Genomic DNA, 14,230 nt, shown 5'->3' on the forward strand with positions numbered 1-14,230 from the left:
ATATAAAATTCAACAAAAAATTAGTAGAAAACACTTCAGGATGAATAGGATAGCAGCGAATAATAGTAAGGAAAGAAGAAGTTTTATATACAGATATGAAGATGTTCTTGAACTACAGCTCAGATGGTGTTTTGCTGTTTGATATGATTTCAGTTCTTAATACTTTGAAATAAGATAGACTTTCTAGATATTACACAGCTTCATCTTGGGCTTATAAGCAGAGGTTCACATGTTAACTGTAGTACCTGAAAACTATGAGGAAAAGAATATCCACTTCATTCCATTTCCTTTCAAACTTCCCAATACTTTAGAATCACATTACAGCATTTGAAGCAATTCCTCTTTAGAACGAGGGACAGGAATTCTTCTCCCATATGCAATGTAACATTCCCCTCCTGACTTGAGAATGATCTCTGACCCTCTCTGAGCCAACTCTAAGTCAGTTCCCTCAGGTGTACCCCCCCTGACCAGAGGATGAACCAATTATGTTATTAGAACTTGGGCTAGGAATTTTTCTCTTCCTAGAAAATAATTCCCCTCCATGTCTAGAGTATAGTCCTTCTCCCCCCTGCCCCAATCATTTTTCCCTGCCAGCACCACAGTCCTATTCACAGACACTATAAACATCTGATCACTCTGGGTCTCAGAGTTCAGTACTTTACATTCCTGTCAGAAGTGCGGAGTGCCTTCCTAACTTCACCTCCTCCCATCCTGTCACTCACACACTCAGGATTAATACTTCACAGTCAGGCTTTTCTGCCTCTGCATGCTGCTTAGATCCCTCACAGCAAAGCTGCAAGTAATTTAGAAACATGTAGCTGCAAATATAATGATCAAGAGATGACCAAAACAATGCCCATTCATAATTACGGGAAATAAATAGAATGGTTTCCACCTTCCGGAACAGTAGAAAGCCTTCAGATCTGAGGCTATTCTGGAAACTTGATGTGTGGTTTAATTTTCCCATGCAAAAGGAGGTAATGAAGGGAGAGAAATGGCATTTTTACTTTCCATGAATTATATCACTGTGTCAGTGTCTTGGGGCAGGGGTTTCTAGTTTAGTACAAGCATTGATTCTCCATTTGCATGACCTATTTTGTTAATTCGATCTGCATGTGCCAGATCGAATATATACTAGATTTGTGGCCTTGATTAAAAAAAAACTTTTATATCTCAGTTTTCAACCTTGGATTTAATATTCAGTGGAAGAATGGTGTGTTAATACATGTGTCTACCTATCATCCTTCCATGGAGCTCAGGATTAAGGAGGAGTCTTCTCTTTCTATCTTCTCAAGAGCTGTGTGAGATGAATTCAGCTGAGGGTCAAACTATCCATTACCAGTGGTTCCATTATTGCTTTTACCATTAAAAAACAGGCTAGAGTTGCTCCTGCTATAATGTAAAGAAGGAGATCTCTGCATCAAGTGGACTGCCAATTAGCTCCATTCCTTTAACCATCAAGGATCCGTTTTGGGACCAGTGCTCTTTAACCTATTCATAAATGACCTGGAAGTAGGGGTGGGTAGCGTGGTGGCCAAGTTTGTAGATGATACCAAATTATGTAGAGTGGTGAGAACCGCAAAGGATTGCGAAGAGCTCCAAGCGGACCTTGATAAATTAGGTGAGTGGGCTAAGAAATGGCAAATGCAGTTCAATGTAGCAAAATGTAAAGTGATGCACATAGGGGCAAAAAATCCAAACTTCACATACACACTACAGGGATCAGTGCTATCAGTCACAGACTAGGAAAGGGATTTGGGCGTCTTAGTTGATAGTTCCATGGGAATGTCAACTCAATGCATGGCAGCTGTGAAAAAGGCAAACTCTATGCTGGGGATAATTAGGAAAGGAATTGAGAATAAAACTGCAAAGATTCTTATGCCCTTATATAAAGCAGTGATGCAACCGCACTTGGAGTACTGTGTTCAGTTCTGGTCGCCACATCTCAAAAAGGTTATTGAAGAGATAGAAAAAGTGCAGAGAAGGGCAACGAGGATGATTGAGGGACTGGAGCACCTTCCTTATGAGGAGAGGCTGCAGTGTTTGGGACTCTTTAGTTTGGAGAGGAGATGTCTGAGGGGGGATATGATAGAAGTCTATAAAATTATGCATGGGGTAGAAAATGTTGACAGAGAGAAATTTCTCTCTCTTTCTCACAATACTAGAACCAGGGGGCATCCATTGAAAATGCTGGGGGGAAGAATTAGGACTAATAAAAGGAAACACTTCTTCATGCAACGTGTGATTGGTGTTTGGAATATGCTGCCACAGGAGGTGGTGATGGCCACTAACCTGGATAGCTTTAAAAGGGGCTTGGACAGATTTATGGAGGAGAAGCCGATTTATGGCTACCAATCTTGATCCTCTTTGATCTGAGGCCCCTTCCGCACACGCAAAATAATGTGTTTTCAAACCACTTTCACAACTGTTTGCAAGTGGATTTTGCTATTCCTCACAGCTTCAAAGAGCACTGAAAGCAGTTTGAAAGTGCATTATTCTGCATGTGCGGAATGAGCCTGAGATTGCAAATGCCTTAACAGTCCAGGTGCTCGGGAGCAACAGCCGCAGAAGGCCATTGCATTCACATCCTGCATGTGAGCTCCCAATGGCACCTGGTGGGCCACTGCGAGTAGCAGAGAGCTGGACTAGATGGACTCTGGTCTGATCCAGCTGGCTTGTTCTCATGTTCTTATTCCTACAATATACCACTCTTGCTATGGGGATGGCAACTTAACTGGTAGTAGGAGGATTAGACCTTGGAGGTCTCACAGCCAAGCTTTGAGGTCTTTAATTGCTGATGATTACTCTCTAAACTACACTAGTTCTCTGATTTCAGGGTGTTTTGTAAAGAGGTATCTGCAGTATCAAGTGTGTCATTGATGGTGTCAGGAAACATTATTCAAGTAAAAATCTATGATGCTACCTCTGCCACAACAGTATGTGAAACCATAACTTTTCAGTTTAGTCTCATTTTGATTAGATGGTGGTTTCTGGTTACAAAAGAGGAAGCTATTTGTCATTTGGGGTATAAAACTTGCTTATGATGTTAACAAGATTCCAGCATTTCCTCCCTGAGTGTGCTTGTCATTAGGAGCAGAGCCCCTCCAGCTGTTTTTCTCTAACTCTATGCAAATGGCAGCTGCCAGACACAGGCTCAGACAGTAAAGAGAATTCCAGTCTTAACATCTGGAGTAGTATCACTTCCTTCCAAAGCTTTTGTGGAGTTTTCCTATTTTTTATATTGAGAGACAAGGTTAATGGTGCAAGTGATTTTTGGGGGTGTGGGAATCAGGAAATAAGCAAACACCAAGTTAATGGAGATAATGGCATGGTTGAAAACAAAACAAAAACAGCTTCAGGAATGATATTTTTGAAATGCACTTAATTTGTTTAAGATTTTTGTAGGAGCACTAGTGGAAAACACTTCTCTTTTATGATTCGCTCTACCCCATTTAGGTTGCTGTGTATGAAGAGGGCATTCTGAAGCACTTTAAAGACACAGTTAAAAAACATCCATCTCTGTTTTTCAGACTGACAGGTCTCTCCATCCTTCTCAAACATCTCGTGAACGTACAGATGTACTGGGCCACATGGATCCAGATGGGATCATAATTATCATGCATTTGCAAAAAAATGTTTTTAGCACTCTGGAAACTTGTGGAGGCTGTCTTCATCAAGCCAACATTCCACAGCTATTATTGCTTCTTAGTGAGATATTGAGCTGAAGCAATGAAAATCAAGGGGGGAGGATCTGCTCCAAAGCCTCAGGGGAAAGAACCTGATTAACATTCTATTCTGTTTATAGTTCTGCTGCCTCCAGCAGGACTACACATAAGCAGGGTCAGACTGGAAATCAATTCATATTTTGGCTAGCAGCAGGGTGAAGGAACTATATAGACAGAGGCAACCACAGGTAGAATGTGACTGCTAAACTCCTTATTTTAAAGGAACGTCCTCTTGTAAAAATACCCTTTATTCCATAGTGTTAAAGATTCACAATATTATGCTTGAAGCACTTCACATAAACTGTCTTAATAATTCTTAACAGAAGTGGTGGACTAGTCATTATATCCATGAAGAACTATATATCAAGAAGATGAAAGTAATAGCTACAAGGGAATTACACAACTTTAAGATTGATGGTAAAGAAATTGAAATTGTTCAGGATTTTCTATCCTTTGGCTCCATCATCAACCCAAAGGCAGACTGCAGCCAAGAAATCAGAAGGAGACTGAGACTGGGAAGGGCAGTCATGAAGAGGTTAGAAAAGATTCTGAAGTGTAGGAACATGTCAAGATCAAATTAATTCATGCTATAGTATTCCCCCTTACCATTTATGGATGTGAAAGTTGGACAATGAAGAAAGCTGACAAGGAAAAAGTAGGTTCTGGCTGTTTTGGGTTTTCCAGGCTGTGTGACTGTGGTCTGGTAATTTTTGCTCCTAACATTTGACCTGAATCTATGGCTGGTATGTTCAGAGGCATGTCTCTCCGAGACATAGTGTGCAGATTATTTTGAAATGTGATGTTGGAGGAGAGTTTTATCAATACCGTGGACTGTCAAAAAGACGAGTAAGTAGATTCTAAATCAAATCAAGCAGGAACTTTTCCTAGAAGCTAAAATGACTAAACCAAGGCTTTCATAGTTTGATCACATTATGAGAAGACTCACTGGAAAAAAAATAACACTAGGAAAAGTTGAAGGAATCAGGAAAAGATGAAGACTCAACATGAGATGAATTAACTCTATAAAGGAAGCCATGGCCTGCAGGACCTCAGCAAGGCTGTTAATTATAAGACATTTTGGAAAACATTAATTCACAGGGTCTCCATAAGCAACTTGATGGCACGTAAGACACAAGCACTGTGGAAGGGTGCTAAGGATTAATGACACTGGCTTTTCTATAGCTACCAAAGAAGTTAATAGCTGAGATGAGATTTACACCAGGTGTTTCAGTTGGTAGTTCAGTTCTCTTAACTACTATGTTACATGAGCTTTGAATGAAAGATTGTCTATGGTTGGGGAATAACGAAGGCTTGAGACTCAAAATGTTATAACAGGTGACTTGATTGTTTATGGATTATGACTGCTGTTAGTCTTTCCTTGAAGGTATCATGGGAAACACTACGGGTCAGAACCTGCTAGAACAGGGGTAGGGAACCTGCTGCTCTCCAGATGTTCAGGAACTACAATTCCCATCAGCCCCTGCCAGCATGGCCAATTGGCCATGCTGACAGAGGCTGATGGGAATTGTAGTTCCTGAACATCTGGAGAGCCGCAGGTTCCCTACCCCTGTGCTAGAAGTATGTAACCTGTTGGCTTTGGTGAATCATAACGGCAAGCTGCAAGCAGACTCCATTTAGCCACCATTAGGATGGTCGTGACTCTCAGAAATTGGTGCAATCAAGGGGACATCCTGTTTTATTGGACAATGTTGTGTGAACTCCCCTTGTAGAAGGATACTTTTAAGATATCAAAACAGTACAGCCTTTTTAATGTCTCTTGAAGTCACTTCACTCCACATGTAGTCCTCCTTCTTTCATTCCTATATTGTGCAGCTGTAGCGTTGGTCCATGTACATTATTCTGTCATTTCATTCTTTTATGAAATTTGAAAGCATGCAAGGAAGCTTTTTAGCCTAAACCAAACATAATCACCAGTCACTAGAAGAACCACGATCATGGTTGTCAACCACTGATTACTCGAGGAGAGAGAGAAAACTGTGTGCACTAAGCCATTTAATTTTGTTTTGTTAAATCCAATTGACTCTCCTGCCTTACCAGCAAGATTGCCCTATGAAAAATGATCTATGTATCATCAATATGTTCTTTAAAATCATTCTGGCAAAAAGATGCTACATAAACCAAAAGATAATATTAGCCTGGCCAGAGGCACAGAATTATTATCCCAGAGAAAAAGTGCCAACTATGGCTGTAAATTCTGTTTTGTAGAACTTTTATAGCCAGTTCTATTAATGTAGGCCTAGCCATTGCTTCCCCTAAAATATGAAGGAGAATTTGTCAAATCATTTCCTTCCCCTCTGGGTTCAAGATTTATTAGCCATGAACAGCAGGCAATGCAGTTTTCCCTTTTAGGAAGCAATCAAAAGCTGTACTTCATGTCTGTTGAAATAGATAGAAAACTCTTATTGATTTCATGGATCCAGATGGCACCCAAAAGTTGTATACTACTGATAGCTTTTCAGAGAGCTAAAGACAATGTAATAGAATCATTGGCCTGCATTCAGAGAAGCAAGAGTAGAATTCTGCTTATGAAATGAATTTTCATGCTTTCTTTACTATGCAATCTACTGAGTGAAGGAGGATTGGCAGAAATTTGGGACCCTCCTTTGTCTTAGCAAAAGTGCCTTCTGCTTGTGGAAGAAACTCTTGGGATCCTTGCCATTGTTTCCTCTAATACTCATGTTCATTTTTTTATGTTATGTATAGGCTTCTGGTGAAATAGGATTTCTTTGATCAGAGACTATAGCTGGCAATGACACAACCTTCAACTGTATACACAGTTGCTGGTGCGCAGGCTAAGTATTTTTTGTCACAGCTACCAAGAAAATGTAACTTTTCTATATTGTAGGCTCAGGGAACATAACAGGGTCTGTTCCTTGCTTCTGTATCATAAGATGGTGAAAGAGAATAAGCAAAATCAGACAGGAATTCTAGTTCTTCCTTATTAACAATAGTATGAAATAAGAAAGCATGGCCAACTGGACAGAGCACATTAGACAAGTATTGCAAAGAAAAACAAAAAAACTTCTTCATGTAGTTAATAATAAAAAATTTTAATTCCTTCAGTACTCTAAAAATTTTGTAGCAGATCCAAAGAAACTTAAAAGAGAAAGAAAACCAAGAAAACAAAAATAAGAGACTGAAAAGAAAAAGGGGGTAAAGAGGTCTGACTCTTCTGCCAGAAACGGCACACTTACACTCACTCATTAATCCTGAATATTATCAGAACTAGTGGGTCAAAATAAACCCCAACTCATCCACCTCTTAAATTAGAAGGTCCTCAAAACATTGAGAAGGCAAAAGTTACTCCATTTCAGTGAGTGCAGCTGGAGCTAACAAAGCTCAGACAGAACAAAATGTCATGTCTTCTAGAAAAGCCTAGTTATATTTTCATTTTTTTGAGAGATGTGTTAATTGTTTCCCTTGTATTTTATTCATTTTAACTGAACTCCTAGTTCTTAAAGATTGGTGTTTGTTTTAGGACACTTAACTTTTCAGGCCAGTATATACTGCTCCTGTCTTACAGATAGGGAGAAGGCTGAAAGTAAGAATGTGTGGCCTGCTTAAACCATTTAGCAAGTTTGTGTCAGGGACAAGGTTTAAATCAGGAGTGCTTTAAATCCCTGCTAATTCTCTTAGTCATTACTCTATTTCTCTATTTCTCTTAGTCATTACTCTATTACTCTATTTCAGTTTCTCAAATATTTGAAAATCTTTTGCTTTGTTTTAAAGAAAGAAGAGATCAGGACATAGGATATAGTTTGCATATGATGATGCAGAATTGACTGTTGTGGGTAAACTTTTCAAAATCTCTCTTCCACAGCACCTCATTTTATTTGACTAACTTCTTCTACAGCTATTATTTTTCTAGTTGTTATGGAATAACCCTTATTTATTAAGCTGTTTCCTGTACCTAGTGCTGATGTGCCAGCTTAAAATGGTGACATGTTTAGGGCTAGGTTTATCTTCATCTGCTTATAATGAGTGAGGGAATAGTTTGAACTCTTACTGACCCTCTATATCACTCAAGATACCTGCATCCAAATTTAGACAGAAAAAACAAACCACAATTGGTGTTTGGTTTTGAAAGTTCTTCAGACTTTATGGCATTTTTAAGGTAATAATATTACTTTATAATTTTGATGAGACATCAGTATATTCCTAATGATAAGCTACATTCAGATGTATATGCTTTTCAAAGGAACTGCCATAATTTAGGGTTATTTGTAGATTGGCAGATTACCACTTAATTATTGTACTACCTTTCAGTGTACCAAGCGAACAGGAAAAAATATCCATTTCCTCACCAGAAGGACAGATTACTCCTGTGGTATGTACCATATTGGTATATTGCCAATTTTAAAAAAAATTGGTTTTGTCATCCTGGCTTCCTTAGACAAAGAAGAAGACAAAAATTAGACAGAAGAAATATATGTGAATATTGCCAATGAATTATGATAAATAAAAAGACATCAAATAAATAATTTTTTTAATGCTTAAATCTAGAGATTTGGATTGTCCCTTGGGCAAAGCTTTCATGAATGTTCTGGCATTTTTGCAGTTCTGTTGAAAACTGAGGTGTTCCATTTTTTAAGTGGTTTTGATAGTCTAATAACTGTTTTATAGATATCATCTCAGCTTGCTGCATTTTTATTTTCTTTCTTTTTTTCTGTCTTGTGGTTTATTTTTATCTCTTGCTTAATTGTTGATAATACAAATATTTTTATTTTTATGATACTTTGTAATTTTGTTAACTTTGTGGATTACCCTAAACAAGTTTCTGGATAGACAGCATAGCCATGTCCTAGTTGATTAAATAAACACAGGCAAACAATAGAGGCGTAGCTAGGGAAAATGGAGGCCGGTGCAAAATCTGAGTCCCCCCATGTCCATTTGTGTTTTTTGTATTTTTAGTGTTTTCAGTTTGTGGCCTGCAGGGGGTGCAGAGTTTAGACTAGCAGCACCAAAATTTCAGGGCATCTTTAGGAGACTCTCCTAATGATACCATCCAGGTTTGGTGAAGTTTGGTTCAGGGGGTCCAAAGTTATCAATCCTCAAAGTGTAGCCCCCATCTTCTATTAGCTCCCATTGAAACAATGAGGGATGGGAGTCTATAACCTTGGACCCTCTGAACCAAACCAATTGGCCATGCTGGCAGGGGCTGATGGGGATTGTAGTCCATGAACATCTGGAGAGCTGCAGGTTGCAGATTCCTGTGCTAGTTTAAAAGCTGCGCCCCCTGCAGGCCAAAAACTGAAAAAACACTAAAAATACAAAAAACACAAACCTGAAAAATACAACACACACCCCCTGGCCCCCTTGTAGCTTCGCCTCTGTCAAACAATCATGTATTTCTAAAAAAAAATTGGTTCTTGAGAAATTATTGCATTTTTCTTGGCCATTCATGAGGAAGAATACTTAGAAGGAGTCAGTCTGTTTGGTTCTCACTCTCATACAAGCCCATTACAAGAGTAATTATGTGAACTCTATTTTTATCTAGAAGACTGATATCCTCTTACCTACAGTATCCCATCAACCTACTTTTTAAATAACTCCCTATCACATTTGCACATTATTTTGAGGTGCTGTGGGACAGTAAGGTAGCTGTGTCTTTTCACCCCACTCTCCTTCTTTCCTGCCCTCTGTCTCTTCTTCTCCTTTACTGGAGGCCAAGAATTCTGCTTTGGATAATTGCATTACACATGAAAGATGATTTGAGAGTTGTACACCAGGGAAGATTATCATGACAAGCTGCAAGACTAATCAAACAGGAATGTGTTTTCAAATTCTAATACGTATTAATTGGGTTGTATGTGTATGCAGGGATAATCAATTTTAAGCACTGTATCAGTGATTAAAAAGCATTGTGATTTGTGGAGCACATTAAAAAAATTTATGGTGTGTGACAATATAACTCTCTGTTTTTATAAAGACAGAATAATAAGTGGAGGGAAGTCTTTGATACCTGCTACATAAATATGTTCCCCATTTGTCCCTAATCAACCTTGCAGATCTTCTTCTAAGTAAAACAAAAGTCATTTGCTCACAAAACAAAGGGCTGAGTAAGATGCAATAAGATGGAAACAGGCCCGATGTATGAAAAAATCCAGTGTAGAAGCAACCATCAGTATGCATTGCTGATTTGAATCTGGGTGCCCACTCCTTTTGAATCATTATGGTTATATGAATCTCCTTAAAACTATGTATTGTTGTTATTTATGTAACTACGTCTATACACTGCCTTTTCCCATGGCATTCAAAAAAATTATGAAGAGAAGAGGAAGGGAAGAGAAAAACAGACAAAATTTTGATGTATTTTGATGTGAATGGAGGTGAGTGATTACAAACAGGAACCATCAGTTGTTGCCTGTGTTGCCCATAGCAACTGTGGGGATTTGATAAACACATAGTACTAGCATAGGCATTATGATCATGAGGTAGATGCTATGAGCACTTTCTTTAGCCTGTCAGTTTGCCAATATAAAATGAAAGTTTGAGTGAAACTGTAAATTAAACTACTATAATTAACAGATCTAATGTTACTAATCTCAGGACTTTTGACATTTTGTATTGTTTGTATTAATATTTTAAGAGCTGTCATTCTCTGTCTCTCATGAATGGATGGATGGATGGATGGTGGGCCATGTCCAGATGCCGGGCTCCCGCCCTCCCCTCCCTTGCATGCTACCCCTTGCTCCCTCCCCTCCCTTGCATGCACACGCACACATCTATAGATTATAACCAATGAAAATCCTACATGAGGTTTTTTGGTATTACTGATTACATTGTGCCAACATGAGTAAGCAAAGTGCTATGGAGATGTCCACATATACAATGCTCAGAGGTCAGTTTGAAAGGACAGCTAGTTTATGAAGGATGGAAAGTTATTGCCCAGGCCATAACTTTCCATCCTCAAAGTACGGTAACTGCCAGCAAATCTCATCATCATAGTTATCACTTCCTTTACACAGCACTCTTGTAAACCAGGATTAACTCATGTGCCTCAAAGAATGAGATTTAGCCCTGGGCTTCCAACTGCTAATCTATAATCCACACAGAAGTTCTATGTCAATTTTTACATATGTGGAGGCCTTAAACCAGTAATTTCTAGAAATTTTGCCTGTGTATTGTCAGTCTTCCAGCAACATAAACCCACTAATAGTGAACAAATGCACAGTAACTGTAGTATTGTGGTTGATTTAATTTGTGTGACAAATGTACTGTGGCCTCAGACTGGAGCTGGCCTTTTAAATCTTGGCTCCTATCCCCAGAGTGTCCTCTTCTGCCTTCCCACTGTGTCCACCCCCCCTCCAGGCCTCGTCACCTATGCTGTCTCTTAGATATTTGCTCATTGACCGTAAATAAAGACTTCTTCTTCTGCTGTTTCTTAAACCTCAGTCCCCAGGGCTGCTTGTGTCAGCCTCGTCTTCTCTGGGTGAATCCCATCACTAGGGTTGCCAGTCCCACGTTGGGAAATACATGAAGATGTTGGAAGTGGTAGGAGGTAGCCATGTTGGATTGCAGTTGAAGAGCTAGATTTGAGTCCAGAATCTCTTTAGAGACCCACAAGATTTTTAGTGTACAAGCCTTTGAGATTCGAGCTCTCTTCGTCAGATACTGATGAAGCTTATACTCTGCTACTGTGCTACTGGATCTGAATCTACTGGATCTGTGCTACTGGATCTGTGCTACTGGATCTGAATCTAGCTCTAATACATGCTAGTAGTAGTTTCCCAACTTTTAAAATAAAATATTTTTTCCAACTCTTGTTATGTGACTTTTCATGTCCTGAATATCAGCCATGATATGGAAAGGTGTTTGTGCAAATGAGTACTGAGTTGTGTTGAATGCCAGAATGGAAACTATGGTGAGGGAATGCTCCTTTTCAGTTCTGAAAGTGACTTGTTAAAAAAAATAGCCTTTTCTTCTTCATTCTGGCATCAGTGATTTTTTTCCATTGGAATGCGGATTCAGTAGCATGCTGAACTCCCCAAAATCCAATAATGTAAAAAGAAGTTGACTTTGATGGAGGCATTTTCCTAGCTTTTAAGTGATGCACTTAATAATATATTGGAATCTGCACAGAACATTTACTAAGTTCCTGTTATTTTTATGCCTTTACAGTGGACTGTGTAGACTCTGTGATCATCAGTACATTTCTGAAAAGAAAATCCAATACAGAATTTATAAAAATCAAGCAGAACTTCCCCATGGGCTGCATACATCGCACTTTTCTATTGGTTTGAGGGCTGAAATTTGAATGCCAGTTTTGTAATTGTGGTACTAACCCAAAAATGGGAGCCCCCAAGCAGATTTTTGAAGTTGTTTAAGGAAATCTAGCCCTAAATAATTTACTTGAGAAAATCCATTTCAGAATTGGATTTAATCAGACTGTAGAGAGATGTAGGGATACTTCCAGATTATATATTTTCTCAGGATGTTGTCTCCCATTTGATATCTATTACCTACTATTTGCTGTACAAAAACACATAAGGATTTGGTAGTGGCAGCAACCACAGGGATCCACACTAGCCTGGGGCCACTTCAGGTGAGTGAGGGGTAGGCCTCCTTTACCTGCTCTCCTGTAGTGACTTCAGGCAAGCCAAGCTTCCCTCTCCAACACACACAGCTCTGCTGTCACTGGCTTACCCAAAGCTCCTCTGGGTAGGCAATAGGTTGAATGAGGGAGGCCTCCCCACCATTCTTGCTACCTCACCCAAAGCCACTCTGGGTGAGTGAGCTGGCAAACAAGTGAGGGAAGCCACTCCCCTGCTCTTATCAGTTCTCATGAGTCACTCTCACCAGGCAAGTGTGTGAGCAAGTGAGACAGGCTCAGGACATGGTAGCAGATATATCTCACTGAAAGTAAACTACATCCTTGCAAAAACTGGTTTGTCTGTACTGTCCAGGGCATTTAAGTCAATGAGATTGAACAGTAGACGAGCAATAGCATTTTTAATGCTAACTAACTTACAGAAGACTAATGCTGATTGTCACTATATAGACATTTAGGAGTTAGAAACAAGATTTGACAGAAGAAAGACAAATGGCAACAAGCCACAACTACAAGTATGCTGGCAGCCATAACACTAATCAATTGATTTAAAAATGCATTGGCTTTGACCAAAAGGTTGTTTCCCCTGCTATGCACACTGAGCTTCCAAATGAGTTGCTGACAACATTAGGTTTAGCAGAGAGAACAACTCAGTGCATCTATTTAAATGCATAGAGCTACAACTCCACTCCAGTCAGCCATGTCAGCAGAGGTCTGCTTGCACAGAAAATCTTGGATGTCAGCAAGAAGGGACTACATATAATCCACACTATGAACTATGTCATACGTTTTAATAAGTGGTTGAAAAGGTTGAAAAGGAAGAGGTTGAAAAGGAAGACAATAAATTGGAATTTTAAAAAACCCAAATTTATTAATCAGCATGTCATTTTTCTATAATTTTACAGAAAATATACTTGAAAGCAGAGTAACTGTGTAACTGTGGCATTAGAAAGATATATGTTCTACCAGAATACAACCAAGTTAGTATGAAAAAGTAGACCTCTCCACATTCGGACAAATAAAACCAGATGATGAGCACTTACTTTTAAATTAAATAAAATATGCTAAATATAGCAGATTAATTTTTGGCTTGACTCCCATTCAAAAAGAATATATTTTCCCTCCATGGAACTGAATATTACCTTTCCTTACAGGATACTAACATTACATGTATTGCTGTGCTCAGGAAGGTAATGGGCCTGAGCAGATCTGGACCCTGAGAAGTGCATGCTAGCAGTACCTGCTACCTATTGCCACACATATGGAGGGAACAGAACTTCAGGCCATAGGAAAGTTGTATGAATCCTTCGTTCCTCCTTACCATTCCTCCATAGCAGCTTGTGGTTCAGGTTAGACTACTTCACTGTTGAGTCAACTCAGAGCCTTACATATTTTCTAGTTCCTGCTTTCCATAGGTTACTCCTGCACTGGTCCACTCTCAGTTGGCAACCTCTAACCTTTGCCAGTTCAACAACACTGGCCAGTCTAGAAACAGAATGGGGTGTCATAACAAAGTAAATGGATATAATTTTCCCAATGACAAAATCTTGAATGTTATTGTTGTTGCGAAAATGTCATTTCTTTGCAACAGATGTGCAGTAGAAGTTGGACAAATAATTTTATTGCCACAACAGAGTAACACCTCTATATTTATTTCATAATAAAATAATTTGGAAAGTCCTTTAGAGACAATTTGCTGGTTGTGATATTTCCGACATTTGCAGCTCCCTGATTTGATATATGAATTTGTCCAACTTACGCTGCTCAGCCGTATTAAAAATCAGTTTTTAATGAAGTTTTTCTCTTTCTCAGAAAAAATTATTCAGATTCTGAGCATGGACCATTATCATTCAGATGATCATGAGCCCATAACTTCTTTGCTAGTTCTGGGCTCATGATCATCTGAATTATAATGGTCCAGCCTCAGAATCTC

The sequence above is a fragment of the Sphaerodactylus townsendi genome, linkage group LG01 (genome assembly GCF_021028975.2).
Source record: "Sphaerodactylus townsendi isolate TG3544 linkage group LG01, MPM_Stown_v2.3, whole genome shotgun sequence".
NCBI lineage: Eukaryota > Metazoa > Chordata > Lepidosauria > Squamata > Sphaerodactylidae > Sphaerodactylus > Sphaerodactylus townsendi.